Here is a 12,937-nt window from a genome sequence, read left to right as displayed (position 1 = left end):
GGATAGTCCAAACTGCCTGATGATGCCCCCGTCATTCTTGGACAGCCCCAGCGCAGATTACCCTTACTCACTGGTACGTGTTAGGAGAGTTATTTCTTCCGACCGTAACGGCTTAAGCCTGAAATAAAATTGTCAAAGCACCTTTTAAAGCACTGTAACTGCATGATTGCTCTTGTTAAATCAAACTTCATTCAATGCGGACGTGGAAGCTTCTGCAGTTGGCCTAGCTTACAGACTGTCTGTGCTGACATCAACAACTCTTGCGATTTCAGAAGTAACTCTCCGCGACCAGTTTGTAATTACTTGTGAACATGCTATAGCACGCGATCAAGTGACCTGTGCAGCTCACGGAAGCCATGTTAGTCTGAACCGAAGGATGTAGCTCAAAGAAACTCAGAAACAATTTTAGACTCGCTTATTCTATTAAGCATGCCACCGGTGCAGGAAGTAAATTCGAGAGTTCCAGAGAGATGGTCTACTACTTAGAGGATCTTATATTTTTGTAAATTTCGGATATTTACCCTTTATCATGATGACCGCAAAACCATTGGCACATTTGCGCAGGTCCATTGCATGTATTATCGTAGATAAGGTAGAAAGCACTCCACTTATTCGTCCCTCACAGCCCATGTTTTACTTCAGGACATTGTATCTCGGAATTAGCAATTATTTTACCATACTTAAAAAAAAGTTAAAAAGAAATCACCTATACAGCAGAGGATTAAACGCCTTTTACGGTGAGATCCGATCCTTTGCATAGCATGAGTTGCGTGTTATTTCATTTCAAAAATGAAGAAATTTATTACGGCATGCAGCGATGGCGGATAAGGTACAGCATCCAAATCGTGTGCAAAAACAACTGGCTTAATCTCGGTAGCACCGGAGTTCCTCACCCTTCCCCCCCCCCATCCCTCCCCCGCCCACTCCCAAGAAAAAAAAATGTGACTGTCGATGGAATTGTCTAGACAGGACTGGAGTGCTTCACAATCCCGGCGAATACCGCCCTAAAGGCACCCTTCTCCAGAACAGGATTCGTTCCCCGTAGTGATCGCGTTCCTAAGTGGCACTACCGGTAATACAGGACCTACTACGTACTCCGCTATGGACGAGATTGGCGCTGATCAACACAATCAATGTTCGGTAGCACTATACTGTCGCGAGTGGAAGAAAAAGACGAGTAGCGATTGCGGCGCGCCGACGACGACGTTGCTGCTGGTGGACCCGCCTGTTTTGTTCTGTGCTCTCTGTCTTCACCCGTTCTCGCCGCCGGCCTGTACGTCAAGCCGTGACATTTGGTGGAGGTGCTGGGTAACGCATCTCATGCAGCGCACCCCGCTCGTAGTTGGAGGAGCCCTCGGCAGAAACTGAGACTCGCGCTAGCCGACGTCAGCAAGGCCAAGCGCCGAAATTCGGACTCTTGCCCGAGGGATCGCGGACATCTAGGACAGCCAACGTCACCATGGCGTCCCAGTCACAACAAACCGACCCCGCGATTGCGTCGAGGATCGTCTACGTGCCTGTCACTCCAAGATCTGTCGTCCCGTTCCGTGGCGATGGCCTCGACGATGTTGAAGACTGGGTCCAGCACTATGAAAGAGTAGCTCTACATAACGGGTGGACTCCCGACCAATGCCTGCAGAATCTGTACTTCTCCCTGGAAGCCACAGCAAAGTATTGGTTTGAGAACCATGAGGCTTCTTTAACATCATGGGAGACATGCAAGAGCGAACTGGTGCGCACGTTCGCGAACCAACACCGGCGACAGCAAGCAGAAGATCTGCTCCACGCTCGCATCCAGAGACCCACCGAAAGCGTCAGGAGCTTCGTCGAAGACGTGCTGCGTCTGAGTGCCCGCGCCGACCCGCGGGCTACTGAGGAGAAAAAGGTACGGGCGTTGATGAGGGGTGTCCGGAATGACATCTTTGGAGGCCTCATACGCAATCCTCCGACCACAGTAGCCGGATTTGTCGCCGAAGCTACAAATATCGAGCACGCATTGGCGACAAGAACCAGTCACTTTCAGAGACTGAGCGCCCTTCCTGCCGTCTCAAGTCTTGCCTCGTCTGGCCTGGGCGGAGTTGGTCTAGCCGATGTTCGAGAAATAATTCGCGACGTCATCCGCGAGGAGCTGAAAAAGCTCTTCCCTTCTCCTGAGCAGCCCGCCTCTGTCTCCATCGCGTCGGCCGTTCGCGAGGAACTGCGACACACGCTGGCGCCAGAAGACGTCCCAATTGTAGCTGCAGCCGACCCACCAACTCTGAGCTACGCCGCCGCAGTTCGTCGTCCGCCTCCCGCCCATCGCCAAGTCCAGAGCGCTCCCGATTCTGGCCTTCAACGCCGCGAGTTCCTGCACCCGTCTGATGCCCGCCTGGGACCGCCGAGACGCAGGAAGACCGACATCTGGAGGACTGCGGACCGGCGACCATTGTGTTTTCACTGCGGTGAGCCTGACCACATGTATCGCTCCTGTCCATACCGCGAGCTTGGCCTAAGGGGTTTTAACCGGGCTGATCCGTGCCCCCGCTACGGTGAACAGCCTCGCGACATACAAGACTACCTTCGACGTTCTCCATCACCGGTTATAGCTTCTCCTCGCACCTCCCGGTCGCCGCCACCTCGCCGCCCACCATCCCCTTCTCGCGGGTCTCGCCGTGAGAGCCTTTCGCCACTTCGGGAAAACTGAGTACGGCGACGCCTGGAGGTGGCGTTGCCGGAGTCGCACGAAGTAAAGAACCTCCGCCTACGTTGGAATGTCCCAGCTCGACCGACGGCATCCTTGGAAGCGCGAATCGTTTTGTAACCTCTAGCAATGTGCACATTCTGATCGACGGACGCGACGTTAACGGCGCTTGTGGACACCGGCGCCGATTACTCGGTCTTCAGCGGAAGTTTCTCTCGGCGTCTTCGCAAGGTTACCACCCAGTGGGACGGACCGCCCATACGTACCGCGGGAGGCCACATCGTAAACCCTGTTGGCAAGTGCACTGCCCGCGTCGAGATCCACGGTGAGACGTGCCCCGCCACATTCGTGATATTGGAGAATTGCTCTAAAGATGTTATTCTGGGCATGGATTTTCTCCGTGAATATGGCGCCGTAATCGACATAGGGCAGAACAGGTTGACCCTCCGCGCACGTTCTTCATCGCCAGTACCGCCTCGGGCCACAGGCTTTGCGATGAAAGTTGATGCCGACCATGTCCACTTGCTGCCGTTGTCGACAGTTTTCCTGCCGGTCCGAGCCGATACAACAGCATGTGGAGAAGGCGTTCTGGAAGGCAGTGTCCAGCTGTTACTTACGCGCGGCATTGGTGTTGCGCGAGGGGTCGCAAATGTTCGACGAGGGTGTGCCAACATCTTCGTGACCAACTTCAGGAACGAGCCGCAGCACCTGACAAAAGGGTCAGTTATAGCCCAAATGGAAGAACTTAGCGGCGTTCGTGAAGCTGTTGCGCTGCCTACAGAGGCGGCCCCGTCCGAGTCTCGAGACCCTGCAACGTTGCCCCTGGATATCGACCCCAAACTTGAGCCTTCCCAAACACGTGAACTGCTCTCTCTTTTGCATCGGTACAATAACTGTTTCGCGACGACATCCCGAGTTCGCCAGACACCCGTCGCCAAGCATCGAATTATTGTCGACACCGCAACGCACCCGATTCGTCAGCCGCCGTACCGTGTTTCCTTGAAGGAAAGGGAAACCATACAGGAGCAAGTGCGCGAAATGATAAAGGACGACGTCATCCAACCATCCAACAGTCCGTGGTCCGCACCTGTAGTACTAGTGAAGAAAAAAGACGGGACCCTACGATTTTGCGTCGACTACCGGCGACTCAACAAGGTGACCAAGAAGGACGTGTATCCACTACCACGCATCGACGACACCCTAGACCGTCTTCGTCATGCCCGCTATTTCTCGTCCATCGACTTGAAGAGTGGATACTGGCAAATTGAAGTGGATGAGCGCGACCGCGAAAAGACTGCATTTATAACCCCGGATGGCCTCTACGAGTTTAAGGTGATGCCGTTTGGCCTGTGTACAGCGCCCGCGACATTTCAACGAGTCATGGATACTGTGCTCGCCGGTCTAAAGTGGCAGACATGTCTCGTGTATCTGGATGACGTTGTCATCTTCTCAAGCACTTTCGCAGACCATCTGGTGCGTCTTGAAGCGGTTCTTCAAGCTCTTCTGAACGCCGGACTCACGCTCAAGCCTTCGAAGTGCCGGTTCGCATACAGTGAACTAAAGTTCCTTGGTCACATCGTCAGCCAAGTGGGTGTGAAGCCAGACCCCGAGAAAACGGCCGCCGTCGCATCCTTCCCTCCACCGTCGGACAAGAAGACCGTCAGAAGCTTTCTTGGTCTCTGCGCATACTTCCGACGTTTCGTACGGAACTTTGCCCAGATCGCGGCGCCACTTTACCGCCTGACGAAGGATAACGTTGTCTTTGAGTGGACCGAGGAGCAACAATCAGCATTCCGCCAATTAAAACACGCCCTTGCAACATCCCCCATACTAGGCCATTTTGATCAAGACGCCGACACTGAACTCCACACGGACGCCAGCAACAAAGGACTAGGAGCAGTGCTGGTGCAATTCCAGGACGGCGCTGAGAGGGTTATTGCGTATGCCAGCCGAGCTCTTTCGCAGGCGGAGGGCAATTACTCGACAACTGAGAAAGAGTGCCTCGCTGTCATCTGGGCCATCACCAAATTCCGGCCCTATCTGTACGGTCGCCCTTTTCGTGTCGTCACCGATCACCATTCGCTGTGCTGGCTCGCCAATATTAAGGATCCAGCAGGCCGCCTTGCTCGGTGGAGCCTTCGGCTACAGGAGTACGACGTCACCATCACCTACAAGTCCGGCCGCAAACACCATGATGCTGACTGCTTGTCTCGAGCCCCCGTGGAGCCGGCACCGGGAGGCGAAAATGACGAAGAGGACGGCTTCCTTGGGGCATTGGACATGGCAGATATGGCTGCTCGGCAACGCAGTGATCCTCAGCTTGATCAGCTGATGGCGCACTTGGAAGGCCACGAAGCTGCGGTGCCTCGCATTTTCCAGCGCATACTGCCGACATTCAAGATAATGCATGGTGTATTGTACAAGCAGAACTTCGACAGCAGCCCGAGGTCGTGGCTCCTTGTTGTGCCGGAAGACCTGCGCGCCGAGGTCGCCCAAGCTTGCCATGACGATCCTACAGCTGGTCACCTTGGCTACAGCCGAACACTTTCACGTATTCGAGAACGGTACTACTGGCCAACACTTCCTAAGTACGTCCGTCACTACATAAGAACTTGTCGAGAGTGTCAAAGGCGCAAAACACCGCCCATACGACCAGCTGGCCTTCTCCAACCACTCGAACCACCGCCTGTTCCGTTCCACACTGTCGGAATGGATTTTCTTGGTCCTTTTCCAACGTCGCGGTCGGGCAACAAGTACGTTATCATAGCGACGGACTACCTAACACGATACGCGGAGTCCCGAGCACTTCCGTCGGCGACAGCTGTTGAGGCAGCCCAATTTTTTATTGAGTGCATTGTGCTCCGTCACGGTGCCCCTGCCGTTTTGATCACTGACCGGGGTGCCGCGTTTCTGGCCAAGCTCACACAGGAGATCCTCCGTCTCAGCTGCACCAGCCACCGCCGAACTACTGCGTACCATCCGCAAACGAATGGGCTGACGGAGCGGCTGAACAAGACCATGGCCGACATGATCGCCATGTACGTGGATGTCGCCCACCGCAGTTGGGACGCGGTACTGCCCTACGTTACATTCGCTTATAATACCGCTGTCCAGGAGACGACAGGTATGTCCCCTTTCCAGCTGGTACATGGAAGACAGGTCACCACGATGCTTGACGCTATGCTACCGCACGAGCCACCTGTCGACGTCGCCGATGATGCCCGCCTAGTCTGCGAGCGCGCAGAAGAAGCTCGGCAACTCGCCAGACTCCGTACCCAACATCAACAACATGCCGACGCTCGTCGGTACAATCTCCGTCGACGCGACGTCCATTTTTACCCTGGAGACAAGGTCTGGGTGTGGACACCGGTGCGCCGTCGAGGTCTCTCCGAAAAACTCATGAAGCGCTACTTCGGCCCGTATACAGTTGTTCGCCGCCTCGGTGAACTTAATTACGAGGTGCTGCCCGAAGGAACCCGACCGTCATCACGTCGTTCACCCCGCCCTGAAATAGTGCACGTAGTGCGGCTTAAACCGTATTACGCGCGATGATCGCCTGGACCCGAACTGATTTTACCACTCCCTTTTACACTGGCCAGCAGGAGTTGCTGGGCGCGTGTGTGGTTTTCCTTCCTGTGCTCTTGCTTCCGTGCTAGCATCGGGACGATGCTTCTTTATAGGGGGAGGTAGTGTCGCGAGTGGAAGAAAAAGACGAGTAGCGATTGCGGCGCGCCGACGACGACGTTGCTGCTGGTGGACCCGCCTGTTTTGTTCTGTGCTCTCTGTCTTCACCCGTTCTCGCCGCCGGCCTGTACGTCAAGCCGTGACAATACATAAATACCCACGAAAGCAAATGATTCGACAGCTGTCGCAGTAGTTCCGTTGGTAGAGCACCAGACGCAATATTAGGAGGTGACTGTCTCGGATCCCAGTGGCGGCATATGGTTTTTTCTTCTGCTTTCTAATGAATTTTATATTAAATATTTACCCCATTAATTTCCCATTGCTGAACGCGACAAATTTTCTCTAAATTTTTTGCGTTCACATTTCTATGCTGGAATTTCCCGATATAGCTTGATGCGAAACCACTACTACAATCTCCCTATTAATGCAACCTCAGTGTTTGAAATAAATAAATATAGCTAGTATTAAGAAACGCCTAATATGCGCAAAGGTTGCATTGAGTGTTGGTTTTCGGCATGTTTACTTCACACGAGCACCTCTTTTCCATTTCCTTATCTGCTACAAAGCTGTTAGTTGTATTCTGGGAGTTCCCCCTTCAACTGATCGATAGTGTGAATATTGCGACGAATGTTTGTAGTGTTCATTCTTCAAAGCTGCCGGCACGCCGCTTTATCGCTTTCTTTCTGGCGCAAGACGCACCTAGATTCATCTCGACTTATCGCATCCAGGCGGAGCCGACTCTACGTTGTTCTGGACTTTTCTAGTAACTTAACAAGCTTTATCTGGAAAGTTCGCTATCACCTTTAAAAAGAGCACGGCCGACAGCGGCGGGCATTCTGTTCGACGACCGCCGAGCACTCTTGTTGCTACGCCGCCACCGAGTGACTCAGTTCTTCGCGGGCGCAAGTCAGCCCAAATAAAGAGTTTTGTTTCGAATACATTCTCGCTGTTTTCCTGTTCGCCGGACGGCAGTCAACACTACGTGACAATATGGTCTATTGTTCTGCCCCCTCTACGAAAGCCTGCCTGATCATTTCGTTGCGTGAAGTCCAAGGTAGTCCTGGCCCTATTAGCGAATTCTTTAGCGAATACCTTATAGGCAGCCAATAGTAATCAGGTCGGTGTGTAATTCCTCGTGTCCTTGACGACTCCTTCTTTTTAAATTAAGATTATGTTATCGTTCTGCCAAGCTTCTGGTACGCTCGAGGTCATATTTTCCACTAAATGACACCCTGTATGAGGAGATTTGGAGAGAGTAAAAGGATGTATATTCCGCAGATCCAAATGAAAAGAACAAAGCTTTCAGCTTTATGGCGTAATAAAGTCAAAATGATTTTTCGTGACTGCTATCAGCACAGTGTCGTGCGACAGCAAGCGCTAACTTCTTTTCTGTCTACGCCTAATGAACGCGTTCGGAAGCTGTGCCGCTGTTTATCCCACTCCGGGCACATTTCATCATGGCTTGAAAGACGCAGTTTCTACAATGCTGAGCGGCACTTTAAACACCCACAGGAAGATCAGAGGTTCAAGACGCCTCACTTCGGCAAACGCGATGCCTATGGAATCTTCTGGCGAAAACCAGATCATCCCCCAGTGCTTTTTGCCTTCTCTTCAGCTGTCATGAGCCAATTGAACGATTAATCGGCGTGAGACACTTTTCAAGGATATATCGGGTGTTTCAGCAAACACTTTAACAATAGGCTCTTTGAGGCCAAAATATGGCTTTTGCCGCATAGTATTGGCAGCGTTGGCGGACACCAGAAAACCAGTCAATCGTCTAAAGTAGTTAATATTTAACGTTTAAAGTAGTAAGCTGGTCAACAAATTTTCTGATGATTCACGTTTTAACTAGTAGAGGTAAGCGCCTAGTCACCGGTCGTTAGAAATAGCCATATCAGTTTTTAGAATTCCGAAAACGCGATTACCTTCGCCACCGTGGCTCGACAAGATTTGGCTGCATCTTTAAAAAATGCATACGATTTCGAAAGCGTACAGGCACAGTAGCCCCTCCAGTGCGCGTAACTAGTCGAAAAGGACAAATTTTGTCTCTGGTTTTTTGGTTTCCGCCAGCACTAGTAATACTATGCCGCAGAGGCCATATTGTTACTCTCAAAAAGCGTGTTTTTGCAAATATTTGAAAGTGTGCTGAAACACTGGATAGGTGAATCGTTTTATTAGCGTAAAAGAATCAACAAATTTATCGCTTAAGCTTCATTTAGAGCACGCAACATTTTTCCCCTCTGTGCAGTATGTGCGCGCATTGTGGATGGGAAAGTTTGTTTTTACGTTTGACAATTTCATTTCCTTGCCATACCTACTGCTCTTTCTCATTGTACGCCTTCTTTCTCATTGTACGCCTCGACATCCTTGAAGGATGGACGCTGAGGCTACCTGACCTTTTTTACCTTTAGCCATTCCTAAATCTATTTTTCTCTGTTATTAGTAGGTAGGTAAACTTTTAGGCCCTTTACACCACTGATCACTTTTCACAATTTTATTAAATCACGCAGAAATTATTTCCTATACCTTGTTCTTGGCGCATGATGGCCTTAGTTGCCTATGTGCCATTAAACCCAACCCAACACAACACAACGCCTTCCGAAGACTTGCATCGAAAAACCCTCGCAGAAAGATTTCTGGGCGTTTTCCTGGGGTACCATTTCATCATGTGAATATTGCGTGCTATCTTTCTGTGATAGGAAATAACAAGCAAACAAACAATTTTAAAAGAGAGTGCAATGAAAGAAAAAAGCATTAATACCCAGTTGCAAGTATTTCTACAGGTCACTTCGCTTTTCGGTATCTCGGCTGTAAATAATTTGGGTACTACGAATGTTAAACGTTACTTTTTCATCGAAAACGGGCCCGCTGTTCACCCCTCGCTACTGCCAATCGCATGTCCTGAACAACAAACCAGCGACTCTGGTGGCTCTGTCCGTGGGCATCGCCGCCCGCCGGTACCGGCCCCGCAACCAGGGCGACAATGGGACGCTGGACTACTCACTGACACAGCAGTGCACGACCTTCCCGGAACCCCAGTTCATCGAACCGCTCCAGGTAAGAGCTCGGCGCAAGAAACTAGAGTTTTACTTCCCTCGGCGTTGTTTTTTATTCTAATCAATAAACAGAAATGTGGTTGAAATATGATTACGTAAAAGCTGCACACTATATACAAGGTGCCCGTACATTAATTTTAATCCCTGATACCCTTACTTGAACTGAAAGCAATATCGGCCATTAGGCATCAGCAGCCTGTAATTTACAGGCATAGGTAAAATTTTCGCTTCATAGAAACATTTTCGAAATTTATAGACGAGCGCTTGCAGGCGCGTCGGTGTGTTTTACTGCGACAGTATTACCAGTGCCACTTGTCGAAATGCTGCCGTTGTCTGAGTGAGGCGCAGCAGAGAGAAGCGCGCACCCTGCGTAAGCATCACCCCACGGCTCCCCGGCAGCAACCCACCAGTCCACCCACATCCGTAGCCCGCCCATTTTCACCTTGACATCGTCCTCCAGAAGGCCACTATAAGCCCGCGATCATGTAGATTCATGCAGAGAAACTCGCCAGCCTATTCAATATATGATTCTATTCCAATTACGAGTCCGTTGTCGTTCACTCCTTAATCTGTTTCAACTCGAACTATGCAAAATGAATCGCCTTGTTAGATCGAGGCGAGTCCTCATACCACTACCGGCGCAGTGGCGCAACGGTTGATCGATGCGCCACTGCAGCTGCAGGTGGCTCTTTCAGGCACAGCCACCGGTGGGGCTATAGCGATACCCAGGTTGCTCTCCACGACCAATGCGAGAAGCCACAGCCATCTGAAGCCACGTTTTATCACACATGCCTCTAAAGTAAGAAGAGGAAAGTACATAAGAGCTCTGTCTTACCGGTACTCAGCTATAGGTGAGTACCGGTAGGCAGCCGCCCTCCAAAAAGACCGACGGCCGACCACCCCCATTCCTCTGGGTAGGCGGCTGGCCATCTTCACCGTTCAAAAGAATTCTGTCGCGTGTGTGAAGCGTGGACGAAGATGAAAAAAATATCATATTTATCGTTGACGGTAAATATTTGCTATTGAAGCTTGCTCGCATCTAGTTTCCTGATATTCCGGTCTAATTTTTTTTTTGTTTCCCGTTTCAATGAGAAGAAAAGAAACCAACAGTCCGGTGAGTGCGCGGCGTTTCCTTCAACCGGACCACTAGCAACTTCGCATGCACAATACAGCCTTGGTTTATTTTACTATTTGTTTTTTCGCGCTCAAACCCGCAGTCACTCGGCTTTATCGTTTGCTTGTTACGCGGGATGTGGCCAGACTTATCTCGAATGATCGCAGCCTTGCACAACTGCCTCCGTTTCGTTTCCATTTGTTGTAGCTGCTTTGGCGGCTTATCTCGATGGTTCCTTGCCAGCTTTTATTGAGCGCGGCCGTGAGCGACAGGCATTCTGTTCGTCGATAGCCGAGCACATTTGTTAGTGTCGTTGCGAAGGGGTCACTCAGTTCTTTGTGGGCACGAGTAAGCCCAATAAAGGAAGCCTCGCGAAAAGAAGCCTTTCGTTTTCTTTCTGAATGCCGAAATCTCTTCACCACTAAGTGATAATCCAGCTTCAATTGCTTCAATTTTTACAGCCAAGTGTCTGCCATTTCTCCCCTGGGCAGATATGTAGGATGCATGGAGGCCTTCCTTTCCGAGAATACTTTCTCTTCGACAATGTCACCAGGAGTGACTTCACATTCAACGAGATGGACGGCTGGTTATTCACGCACGACGGTGTCCCAGGGCTTAGAGCAAAGGTGAAGTGAAGTGAAGTCTTTATTTCACAACAAAGTGTACAAAAAGAAGTACTGGTCAATCTAAGCACATAGTGCTTGTTAGAAGACCAGGCAGCCAGTGTTGAATCCTTAAACTAGGATATAAAGCAATACATTCACAATATTCACTTAACGGGAAAAAATAATAATACAAGGTAAATACAAGTAATACAATCCTATGCGAACAAAATATAAAAACGTGAAAATGTAAAAAAGGAAAAAAAACCCGTCAAGTTTCCCACTTGGCAAAAAAAAAGAAAAAAAGAAAAAATCACACATTACAAGATAAAGTTGAACACCATTTCCTTACTTCTCTCAGCATTACAGCTCGTTATTTTAAATCGTACAGCATCTCACTTAGTTCAATGAATACCTGAGGTACATAATAATTTCTGACTTTCTTTCCATAGTTTGTAAAGACTCGTGGTTTAACATATTTCTCAGTTTTTCGTAGTAATACATCTTTCTTTACTAACAGCTTAAAATTGTTAGAATAATAGTAGCGGGTCAACACAGTATACTTAAATAGCTCATGCACTGGAAGTATTCCTAGTATGCGGTATTTCTCATGTGTCTCTATATGTTCCCATTCCGTTCCATAGGCTATGCTATTGACAATTCTTTTAATTATTCGGTTAATATTTTGTTTCTTGTGGTCAGAACACGTACCATACAAGGTGATACCGTATGTGATAATTGTTTCGGCTAATGACTTATATACCGTTCTTCGAATGTTGACAGGGCTTTTCCCTCGAAGGTTATATACATCATAGCTGCGACAGCCCTCAGTTTTCTACAAACATAAATGACATGGTCACTCCAGGATAGGTGCTGGTCAAAAAAAATTCCTAAATACTTGACCACTGGCTCGAACTGTAATGGTTGGCAGATGCATGAACTACAATTAGAAGAATGCAAATATATGTCCCTATTTAACGAAAGCGCCTTATGAGGATTTCTGAAGCACATTAATTTCGTTTTTTGTGCATTTATAAAAATTAAATTATGAGCGAGACCAATCTACTATCGCTGATAAGTCCTCTTGAAAGCTTTGATATCCTGTATTATAATCCTGAATTTCCAGAGCAATTGCAGTGTCGTCTGCGTACTGGAAAATTTTTGATTTCAGCGGTAGCAGGCCGAGGTCGGAAACATAAACGTTGAAAAGTATCGGTCCGAGAGTGCTCCCTTGAGGCACACCAAACTTTATTATTTGAAGTTCACTGCATGTCTCTTCTAGTTTAACGCACTGAAGTCGGTCGGAAAAATAATTTACAAAAAATTGATAAAAGCGTCCTCTGAAACCTAGCTTCATTAATTTCTTCAGTAATAAGTTGTGTTCTACCGTGTCAAAAGCCTTGCTTAGGTCTAAAAATAGAGCTAACACTACGTTATTATTTTCTATTGATGCGGTTATATAGTCGGAGAATTCCTCTAGCAAAGAAGTTGTGTTCTTATTTTTTGTGAACCCGTATTGCGCCATGTTATTCAGGGAATACTTTTCGCAAAATGATTGCATTACAGAGACAATATGCTTTTCCATTATGTGTGCAATAGTGGACAATATCGCTATCGGCCTGTAATTTGTGCAGTCATTTCTTTTACCGTTTTTGTAAACCGGCCTCACAATTGAAATTTTCAATTCTTTGGGTATTATACCTGTTTCGAATATCCCATTCAATATCTTAAGGAGGACCTGTTTGATAATCTCGAAGTTCGTGCACAAATCCCGAGAGCGAATTTTATCATACCCTGGTAG

This window comes from Amblyomma mixtum, chromosome 7, assembly GCF_055824585.1.
Source record: "Amblyomma mixtum isolate Tamu chromosome 7, ASM5582458v1, whole genome shotgun sequence".
In the NCBI taxonomy this organism is placed as follows: domain Eukaryota; kingdom Metazoa; phylum Arthropoda; class Arachnida; order Ixodida; family Ixodidae; genus Amblyomma; species Amblyomma mixtum.
This window is presented reverse-complemented; position numbering follows the sequence as displayed.